The sequence below is a fragment of the Hemitrygon akajei genome, chromosome 4 (genome assembly GCF_048418815.1).
Source record: "Hemitrygon akajei chromosome 4, sHemAka1.3, whole genome shotgun sequence".
NCBI lineage: Eukaryota > Metazoa > Chordata > Chondrichthyes > Myliobatiformes > Dasyatidae > Hemitrygon > Hemitrygon akajei.
Genome location: NC_133127.1, coordinates 17841076 through 17852869, shown reverse-complemented (window position 1 = coordinate 17852869; position 11794 = coordinate 17841076). Strand labels below are relative to the sequence as shown.

Genomic DNA, 11794 nt, shown 5'->3' with positions numbered 1-11794 from the left:
ATTTCTTCTGTATGTTTCCCTGAGAACACCTGTTTCCAATTTATGCTTCCAAGTTCCTGCCTGATAGCCTCATATTTCCCCTTACTCCAATTAAACGTTTCCCTAACTTGTCTGTTCCTATTCCTCTCCAATGCTATGATAAAGGAGATAGAATTGTGATCACTATTTCCAAAATGCTCTCCCACTGAGAGACCTGGCACCTGACCAGGTTCTTTTCCCAATACCAGATCAAGTACAGCCTCTCCTCTTGTAGGCTTATCTGCATATTGTGTCAAGAAACCTTCCTGAACACACCTAACAAACTCCACCCCTTCTAAATCCCTTGCTCTAGGGAGATGCCAATCGATATTTGGGAAATTAAAATCTCCCATCACAACAACTCTGTTATTATTACACTTTTCCAGGATCTATTTTCCTATCTGCTCCTCCATATCCGTGTTACTATTGGCTGCCTATAAAAAACACCCAGTAAAGTTATTGACCCCTTCCAGTTCCTAAACTCCACCCACAGAGACTCTGTAGACAATCCCTCTATGGCATCCTTTTCTGCAGCCGTGACATGATCTCTGATCAACAGTGCCACGCCCCCACCTCTTTTTCCTCCCTCCCTGTCCTTTCTGAAACATCTAAAACCCAGCACTTGAAGAAACCATTCCTGTCCCTGAGCCATCCAAGTCTCTGTAATGGCCACCACATCATATCTCCAAGTACTGATCCACGCTCTAAGCTCATCCACTTTGTTCACAACAGTTCTTGTGTTAAAATAGACACATCTCAAAAAACCTTCAGTCTGAGCATGTCCCTTCTCTATCACCTGCCTATCCTCTCTTGTACTGTCTACAAGCTTTCTCTATTTGTGAGCCAACCTCCTCTTCCCCAGTCTCTTCAGTTCGGTTCCCACTCTCCAACAATTCTAGCTTAAACTCTCCTCAGTAGCCTTAGCAAACCTCCCTGCCAGGATATTGGTACCCCTGGGATTCAAGTGCAACCTGTCCTTTCTGTACAGGTCACATCTGCCCCAAAAGAGGTCCCAATGATCCAGAAATCTGAATCCTTGCCCCCTGTCCCACTCCCTCAGCCACGTATTTATCCTTCACCTCATCCTATTCTTATTCTCACTGTTGCGTGGCACAAGGCAGTAATCCCGAGATTACTACCTTTGCAGTCCTGCTTCTCAACTTTCTTCCTAACTCCCTGTAGTCTTTTTTCAGGACCTCTTCCCTTTTCCTACCTATGTCATTGGTACCAATATGTACCACGACCTCTGGCTGTTCTCCCTCCCACCGCAGGATATCTTGGACGCGATCCAAAACATCCCGGACCCTGGCACCTGGGAGGCAAACTACCATCCGAGTTTCTTTCCTGCATCCACAGAATCGCCTGTCTGACTCCCTAACTATAGAGTCCCCTATCACTTCTGCCTTCCTCTTCCTTTCCCTACCCTTCAGAGTCACAGGACCAGACTCTGTGCCAGACGCACGGCCATTGCCGCTTCCCCCAGGTAGGCTGTCCGCCCCGCCCCCCAAAGGTACTCAAACAGGGGTACTTTGTGATGACATTGGAGAGGGTTCAGAAGAGGTTCACGGGAATGATTCTGCAAATGCAAGTGTTATCATATAAGGGATTGAAAAGGAAATGGATCAGCCATGATGAAATGATGGAGCAGACTTGATGGGCTGAATGGCCTAATTCTGCTCTCATGTCTTAAAGTCTTATGGTCTAAGAACTGAGAATAGCACAGGATGAGAGGACAATTTAACAGTATAAGGCTGTGGTGAGAAATGTGTTTGTTTGAAGGGTTTGGAATATTCAACATTCTCTCCCACAGGGCTCTTTGGATAATGAACAACTGTTCATGATCAAGGCAAAGAGGATAAGGCAGGGAACTTGTACCTGTGGCAGATAGGATCTCTTAGGATCCGATTGTTCTTATTGCATCCAATTCAGTTTGCCCCATAATAGTAAGGATGTGGAGGCTTTGAAGAGGATGCAGAAGAGGTTTACCAGGATGCTGCCTCAAGAAGCAGGAGTCGGCCATCTGGCCCATCGTGCCTGCTCCACCTTTCAATAAGATCATGGCTGATCTGGCCATGGACTCAACTCCACCGACCTGCCTTCTCCCCATTGCCATTAATTCCCCTACTATGCAAACATCTATCCAACCTTGTCTTAAATATATTTACTGAGGTAGCCTCCACTGCTTCATTGGGCAGAGAACTCCACAGATTCACCACTCTCTGAGAGAAGCAGTTCCTCCTCACCGCCATCCTAAATCTACTCCCCCAAATATTGAGGCTATGTCTCCTAGCTCTAGTCTCACCTACCAGTGGAAACAACTTTCCTGCCTCTATCTTATCTATCCCTTTCATTATTTTATATGTTTCTATAAAATCTCCTCCCATTCTTCTGAACTCCAGAGAGTACAGTCCCAGGCGACTCAATCTCTCCTTATCTCTGGAATCAACCTGGTGATCCTCCTCTGCACCGCCTCCAAAGCCAGTATATCCTTCCTCAAGTAAGGAGACCAGAACTGCACACAGTACTCCAGGTGCGGCCTCACCAGTACCCTGTACAGTTGCAGCATAACCTCCCTGCTCTTAAATTCAATCCCTCTAGCAATGAAGACCAACATTCCATTTGCCTTCTCGATAGCCTGTTGTACCTGGAAACCAACCTTTTGTGATTCATGCACAAGCACTCCCAAGTCCCTCTGCACAGCAGCATGCTGCAATTTTTTACCATTTAAATAATTATCTGCTCTTCCATTTTTCCTTCCAAAGTGGATAACCTTGCATCTACCAACATTGCATTCAATATGCCAGACCCTTGCCCACTCACTTAACCTATCTACATCTCTCCGTACCTTCTGCACAATTTGCCTTTCCACTCAATTTAGTATCATTAGCAAACTTAGATATATTACACCCAGTCTCCTCTTCCGGAACATTAATGTATATTGTGAATAGTTGCACGCCCAGTACCGTCCCCTGCAGCACACCCTTCACCACTGATTGCCAACCAGAGTAACACCCATTTATTCCAACTCTCTGCTTTCTGTTAGTTAACCAATCCTCTATCCATGCTAATACATCACTCCCAACTCTATGCATCCTTATCTTAAGGATAAGTCTTTTATGCGGCTCCTTATCGACCTTGGACAAACGTGTTGTTTTCTCTGTAACAATGAAGACCTGATAGAAGTTTGTAAGTTTATGAGAGGTATAGACAGACTGGACAACTAGCAGGTTTTTTTCACCCCTATGGCTGCAGCATTTAATATCAGAGGAGACTAATTTAAGCTGAGAGGGGTAATTTCAAAGGAGGTGGGCAAGATATTTTATTTCGCGGAAATGCATTGCCATGGTTGGCAGTGGGATCAAATACAACAGAAACATTTAAGAGGCACATGAATGTTGAGAGAATAGAGGGATATGGGCATGGTACAGGGATTAATTTAGCTAAACTTTTATTTACTTCAGCACAATAGATGGAAACTGAAACTAACCTGCTTCAGAGAGTCACGCGATCACCAACCGTATCTATGTTCCACACACTCGAAACTATGTTGTTGAGCTTTGTGTAATCATATGATTTCCAGTAAATAAAGACTTGGAGAGGAAAGTGAAAGTAACAAAGGTGTATGGTGTTATGGGTGTATATTTATCTTTCTGTGTTCAGGGCTGATTCTGTATCAGAATCAGATTCACAGCCATTAAACACTCCTCACACATTAACCCTTTCATCCCCAGAATCATTCTCTGGATGCTCCCCAGTGTCTGCACCTCCTTTCTTAGATAAAGGGCTCAGAACTGCTCACAACACTCCGAGTGCTTTGTCATGGTTGAACTGGCCTCTGCCTTACAGAGGCCAAAAGTTATGCCCAGGAATTTAAAGTTACAGACTCTCTCCATCTCTTGATCCTCTGATACGTTCTGGCTCATAGACCTCTGGTTTCTCTCTCCTGAAGTCTACACCTTGCCCAAGGATAACTTGCAGGCTAGCGGAGAGAAGGAGCGCCTTACACCTCCTTTGGTACAGACGTTTCTCCAACCTGCCACTTGAGGGATAACTATTATGGAATTAAATTCCTTCAGTTAAAATCTCTTAGTCCTCTGTTGTTGATGCACTAAAGTGATATATTATTTAACAGTCCTAATTCTGTAGTGACTGGATAATGTCTTTTCCATGTTGGGAACTATGTATTCACCAATAGCCTGCCAGTAACTTAAATGTACTAACAACGTCCTTGGGCTTTCTTCCTATCTCCAGGCACACTTTGACTTTTACCTCAGTCCCTCAGGCAATGAATCTTTAGTGATACTTTACAATCTTGTTAGCAAGTGAACCTTGTTAGAAAACAGAAGTTAGATGTAGGCTGCTGACGAATATTTGTTTTGTATTTAAAGGTCAGTTTGCTTCCTCCTGTTGAGAGATGAACTAAACACTTCAGATTATAATGGAGAAGTTTAATACATTTACTGCCAGTCTCCCAGGTAATTATCTTTACTCCTTGAACTGGCTGATTGACGTCAGCAGACACTGGCAGCAGATGACATTACATTTATACGTTCTGCTAAAGCACAGTTCATTTTAGCTCAGCACGCAGTGCCCACAGGGCACAATATCTTTGGAGTGCAGATACTGGTGAGTGAGCGGATGACATACTTTAAAAAATTTTCAAAATTTTGTGTTGCCAATAGGTTTCCTCTTCCTTTCATTTACAGCTGTTAGGAAAAAAATGGTCCTCTGTAAGTCTCGGAAGTAATTAGATACACAGCTAGAATGGATTAACCAATGTTTCAAGATGACTGGAAAATTGCTGATGTCACTGTACTCCTTAAGAAGGGAGAGAGGTAATAAACAGAAAATTATAGGCCAATTAACCTGACTTCGGTGTTTGGTAAGATGTTGGAGCCCATTATTGAGGATGAGGTTTCGAGGTACTTGGAGCCACACGACAAAATGGACTGATGTCATTCTGGTTTCCTTAAGGGGTAATCTTGCCTGTCAAATCAGTGGAAGTGCTTGTGGTAAATTACAGGCAGGGTAGACAAGGCGGGTCAGTGAATGTTGCTTACTTGGATTTTCAGAAGGCCTTTGACAAGGTGCCGCACAAGAGGTTGCCAAGCAGGAAAACAGCCCACATTACCACAGGAAAGATACTAGCATGAATAGAGGTTTCACTGACTGGCAGGAGGCTGAGGTACTGGGACACTTGCTTTTTACGTTACGTGTCAGTTATCAGCATGACAGGATTGATGGCTTTGTAGCCAATCTTCCAGACAATACAAAGATGGGAGGAGGGGCAGGTAGAGCCTGCAAAAGGACTTGGAGAAATTATGAGCATGGGCAAAAAGTGGCAGGTGGAACATAGTGTACTGTGAGCAGTTCTGAGCCCCAAGAAAAGATGTGCAGGCAGTGGAAAGGGTCCAGGGGAAATTCATGAGGATGATCCTGGGAAGGAACAGGTTAATGTACAAGGAGCATTTAATGGCTCTGTGCTTGTACTCATTGGAGTTTAGAAGAAGAAGGTGAATTCTATTAAAACCTATTGGATATTGATAGGCTTAAGTAGAATGGATGTGCAGAGGATGTTTCTATAGTTGGGGAGTCTCGGACCAGAGGACACAGCCACAGAATACAAGAATGTCCCTTTAGAATAGATATAAGGAGGAATTGCTTAAGCTGGAGGTGGATTTCATTGCAACAGACGTCTGTGGAGGCTAAGTCATTGGTATATTTAAAGCAGAGGTTGATGAGTTCTTGATTAGTAAGGGTGTCATAGGTTACAGAGAGAAGGCAAGAAATTGGGTTGAGTTTTTAGTTTTGGTTTGTGAGTTTTGTAACTTTTTCTTTTTCATACGGGAGGGGAGCCTCACTGACTTCCATGGTTTTTCTGTATTTTGTGGCTATCTGGAGAAGACGAATCTCAGAGTTGTATTCTGTGTACATACTTTGATAATATAATGAATGTTTGAACCTTTGAGAGGGATAATAAATCAGCCATTATGGAATGATAGAGTGGACTTGATGGGCTGAATAGCATAATTCTGCTCATGTCCTATGGTCTTTTGCTATTTGCAAGCCTGATTACCCATTTGATGTGGTCCTAAACATAAAAATAGGGGTGGCACAGCAGTGTGGTGGTTTGTGCAACATTATTACAGCACCTGTGACCTGGGTTTAATCCCCATTGCTGTTTGTAAGGAATTTAAATGTTTTCCGGATGCTGCAGTTTCCTTCCACATGGCAAAGATGCACAGGTTGATAGGTCAATTGGTTATGTGGGTGTAATTGGTTGGTGCAAACTCATTGGATTGGAAGGGCCTATTACCATGCTGTATCTCAGTAAAAATAAAATTAAAAACTGGATAAGCACTTGAAATGATCAGTCTTAGAAGGTTATGGACTAACTGTGGGGAAATGGAATTAATATGGAAGAGTGCCCACTGGCCAGCATGGACAAGTTGGACTGAAAAGCCAGTTTCAAGCTGTACCATTCTATAATTCTGTGACTCTGATTCTATAGCAAGTAAATTTAGTGAAGGCAAGTGTACCATTGGAAATGAGAGAATATATAATGGCGAGTGAAACAGCACCGATAACCTTGGGTTGTCTTTAGGGAAGTAGACAAATAATTTCCCAGAAACACCCGGGATCCATTGAGGACATAGGTTTATGCAGCATGCAAACAGACCCTTTGGCCCAAAAGCTTCATGCCAGCCAAGATGCCCAATCCATTGGCCAGCATTTGACCCATAAACATCTAAGCATTTTTAATCCATTTACACGTCCAACTGTCATTATTTATTTTATTCTTGTACCTGCTTCAACCACTTCCTTTGGCAACTCATTCCAGAAATATATCACCTTTTTGTTTTGCAAAAAAGTTGCCTCTCAAGTTCCTATCTATTCCCTACTCACCTTGAATGTAATCCTTTAGTTCCCGATTCCTCATCCCTAGAGTGCATTCACCCTAGATAATGTGTAAGGGTCACTAGCAAAATCAAGTGCAGGAATCACAGGGACTTCGGCAATTCAATCAAACCTGAAGATTTATGACAGAAGTTAATCAGCAAAAGCAACAGCACCCTGACGAACTTGAAACTCTCACAATACACAGGAGAACTCGTTCTCAGGTTCAGCAGTCAAGAAGCCACAATGATCGAGCAAAGAGGGGTTGGCATGCCTCCTGGAACTAGACCCTGGACATTGAAAATACCATGCTAATTAAATTATCCCAAATTGAATAAAAGTGATAAATGCAAAGAGACTTAACAATCCCCATGGTCCCAAAATGAGACACCTACAAAACAAAATGAAGATCCAGAGCTAGTCCAAAGAAAAAAATTAGACGCAGACGATAAACAATTCGATGAACCATGCGAGGTGATATTGAGAAAATACAGTCCATATACTAATGTACAAAAAACCCCCCTTTTTTTAAAGCAACCCCCAAGTTGTGAGATAGTGTCCCCATAATTTTATACACATCAGCCTCCTATGATCTAAGGAGCAAACTCCCAATCTGTCCAGACTCACTGTATATATAACTCAGCTCCTCAAATACTGGGACCATCCTTGTAAATCTATTCTTCTCTCTTTCCAGTTTAATAACAGCTTTCCTATAGCAGTGAGCACAATATCCCATGTTTGGTCTCACCGGAGGCCCATAAAATCACAGCTCTCCCTCCTTTTCATCTCAGTGCCCTGACTGATGAAGGGCAGAGCCTTGACTTCTGGCCAACTTCAAGGAACTAAGTTAAAGCAAATCAGCATTAGTAAAAGAAATTGTAGAAATTAATGGCATTGATAAACTATAGATTTCTGGATGTAGACTTAGTGATGTAGGGTGGGGTATAAATGAAAAGTAAGAGGTGCGTATTACAGGGAGATTACAATAATCATTGCTGCCAGCTCTGGCAACATTATAAGCCTTCCTCCCTGAGTAACACACACAACATGCTGGAGCAACATCTGGAACAACAGATGGAACTTTTTCTAACTCTAGGGTTAATACAGTAATGGTGATGGACCTCAACCTACATACAGAGCTGGCAAAGAAGATTACTATCAATGATGTAGAAGATTAATTCCTGGAACGTACAAGATAATTTTGCAGGTCAACATGTTCAGGAACAGATTGTTTTGAACCCTGTACTCTGCAACAAAGAAAGCCAATTAACAATCATCTTGTAAAGAGGTTTCAATGAAAGAATGGCCATAACATGAGTTTTCAATTAGGCCAGAAAGCAATGTCCTACAGTTTGAAACCAGGGTTTTCAATCTAATGTGAGCTAGGAAAGTATGTGGAGCAGATTGAGAAAATACATTAAAGTAAGTGGGAGGATACCAATGACAACCCACAGCTAGATAAACACTGAACGAAGTAGAATGAGTATAATTTCTTTAAGGCATCATGACACAACAATAAGAACATGGACTGCAAGAGAAATTAAATCACAGAGAAAAGTTTGGTTGCACAAGAGATCCTGCAGATGGTGAAAATGGAATATGAGAGTAAATTCACTTCATAGAACATTACAGCACAGAAACAGGCCTTTTGGCCCTTCTTGGCTGTGCCGAACCATTTTTCTGCCTCATCCCACTGACCTGCACCTGGGCCATATCCCTCCAAAGCCCTCTCATCCATATACCTGTCCAAGTTTTTCTTAAATGTTAAAAGTGAGCCCGCATTCACCACTTCATCTGGCAGCTCATTCCACACTCCCACCACTCTCTGTGTGAAGAAGCCCCCCCCAATGTTCCCTTTAAACTTTTCCCCCTTCACCCTTAACCCATGTCCTCTGGTTTTTTTCTCCCCTAGCCTCAGTGGAAAAAGCCTGCTTGCATTCACTCTATCTATACCCATGATAATTTTATATACCTCTATCAAATCTCCCCTCATTCTTCTATGCTCCAGGGAATAAAGTCCTAACCTATTCAACCTTTCTCTGTAACTCAGTTTCTCAAGTCCCAGCAACATCCTCGTAAACCTTCTCTGCACTCTTTCAACCTTATTAATATCTTTCCTGTAATTCGGTGACCAAAACTGCACATAATACTCCAAATTCGGTCTCACCAATGCCTTATGCAATCTCACCATAACATTCCAACTCTTATACTCAATACTTTGATTTATAAAGGCCAGTGTGCCAAAAGCAATCTTTACGACCCTATCTACCTGTGATGCCACTTTTAGGGAAATTCGTATCTGTATTCCCTGATTCCTCTGTTCTACTGCACTCCTCAGTGCCCTACCATTTACCTTGTATGTTCTACCTTGGTTTATCCTTCCAGAGAAAGTCGTGGACACAAATCATCACATCACAGGGACCATCTTCCCTCCATGCACTTTTTCTTGCTGCCTTGGTACCACAGCGAACATATTTAAAGACCCCATCCACCCCAGAATTTGCTCTTCACCACTCTCCCGTTGGCCATAATGACATCACTGTCTACTCTTAAAGGCACAGGCAGCTATTTTAGCATTACCAGGGTGAATACATGAGTGCACTTTAACAATAAAAAATAATATTCAGCAGTTACCTGGTTACACTAAGATGAATTTCTGGCCCAATGAGCCCATGCCACATGCTTGCACCCATGTAACTAATTAACCTACCATCCGGTACGTATTTTTGGAGTGTGGGAGGAAACTGGAGCACCCGGAGGAAACCCACATGGTCACAGGGAGAATGGACAAACTCCTTACAGGCAGCGTTGGCAATTGAACCCCAGTCACTGGCTCTGTAAGGAGTGACTGTAAGTTGTAGGAAGTAGCAGAAACAAAATGGCATAGGTTTAACTTCAGAGGAAGGGATGGTAAAGAAAATCCAAGGGTACAAGATTTAGCACAGAGAGTGGTTGATGGCTGGAACTCGTACTCAAAAGATCTGCTGCAAGCAAATGCAGCTGAGGCGCTGAAGCATTTAGACAGGTGTTCCAGTAAAGATAGGCACGCGGTCATAATGTGGGCAAGTGTAGTCAGGCAAAAAGATTAGCGTGAAATTAATTAGTCCTGACGAAGGGTCTCGGCCCGAAACGTCAACAGTGCTTCTCCTTATAGATGCTGCCTGGCCTGCTGTGTTCCACCAGCATTTTGTGTGTGTTGTTGTTTGAATTTCCGGCATCTGCAGATTTCCTCATGTTAGCGTGAAATTGGTGGGTTGAAGGGACCATTTCTATGAAGTGCGACTCCACATCTCTCTGACCCTATGATGACCAAGAAATCAAGAAAGGAAACGATAATGGAATATGAGAGTAAATTCACTTCAGAGAGAGAGCTGTGGACGCAGATCGCAGGAATTAACCTCCCCTCCATGCACTCTGTATATGTTTCTCGCTGTCTTCGTAACACAGGTAACATATTCAAAGACCCCATCCACCCCAGAATTTGTTCTTCACCCCTCTCACATGCAGGTACTAGAAATCGGCAGCATGGTCACGGAGTGGATAGTATAATGCTTTACAGTACAGGCAACCTGAGTTCAACTCCCATCGCTGCCTGTAAGGAGTTTGTACGTTCTCCCCGTGACTGTGTGGGTTTCCTCTGGGTGCTCTGGTTTCCTCCCACAGTCCAAAGATGTTCTGGTTGGTAGGTTAATTGGTCATTGTAAATTGTCCCATGATAAGGCTGTGATTAAATTGGGAGATTGTTGGGCAGCGTGGCTCGAAGGGCCGGAAGGGCCTATTCTGCTCTGTATCTCAATAACATTTAAAAAAAAACACCCTGAATGCACTTATCACCCAGTTCAAAGAAGACAGCTTCTAACCCACAGTTGTAAGACTGTTCCCTGGTACAATAAAATGGGCTCTTGAATTCACATTCTACCTCATTGTGGCTGTACGCTTTCTATGTTTCATTTTATGTAGTTGGGTATGATTCTTCCCCTGGTGGTTGACCTGGTCACTTGTGGGTCTTGAGATGGCTGAAGAGGCTGATTCGTGATTTGCAAGGGTTTTTGCAGTGTTGGCAGGCGTAGGTCATTGATGTGATGGTGGACGTAGCTGGTTGACCCTTTCCCAGTCTCTCCTTACGTTGAAGCCACTTAGTCTCAGTGGAATGGTGGAGGTATTCTTCGAGCTGTGCAGTCCCCTCATAGACAGTCCTTCTCCAGCTTTTCCTAATCTGTGCCAATTTGCCCCATCCATTCAGGTTGATGTGGCACTTCCTCAGGTGGGTCTTGATATTGCCCTTGAACAGTTTTGTTGTGCTTTGTATTCTTGAGTTGGCTGAGCAGGAGTTGTTTAGGGAGGTGGGAGCCAGGCCTACAGATGATGTGGCCGACCCATCGCAATTGGTGTTAAATCACATTTATGGCTATGGAGGTAATGTTAGCTTCCTGCAGGATGCTGCAGTTAGCTGGAAGAACAGGCACACTAACTCTCAGAATCTTTTGGAGGCATCTTTGATGGTAAGTTTCAAGAGATTTTAATGCGCCTGCTGCATGACTCCGCTCGATATAACAAGGAGGGGAGGACTATAACGTTATAGACCAGAAGCTTAGTGTTGTTTTTCATATCCCAATCTTCAAAAGCTCCACTCGCATAGCCTATTCTGCCATTTATTTCAAGGCTGCCAAGATGTGGGAGATGATCCGTGTTCTCCAGAGGGACGCTGTCACCTTGGATGGTTGGAGGTTTAGGAGCTTGATCTGCAGCAGGTTGTTGCAGAGCTTCCGTTTTTTCTGATGTTTAGATCAAGTCCCAGGATACTCTGGCAAAAGCATCCTTTATAGACTGCTGATCCTCCTCAGAGTGAGCTGCGATGGTGGTGTCGTCCGCATATTGG

The 11794-nt window shown here is 43.4% G+C and overlaps 1 protein-coding gene across 1 annotated transcript in view; it reads left to right on the top strand.

The window, feature by feature from the left end:
• Positions 1-4587: 4587 nt before the first annotated feature.
• The window catches only part of LOC140725884 (uncharacterized), a 75549-nt gene continuing 68342 nt past the window's right edge, over positions 4588-11794 (top strand). Inside the window, exon 1 of the mRNA XM_073041823.1 lies at positions 4588-4644. The gene's annotated coding sequence lies outside the window, so the exon portion shown is untranslated. The remainder of the gene's footprint in view (positions 4645-11794) is intronic.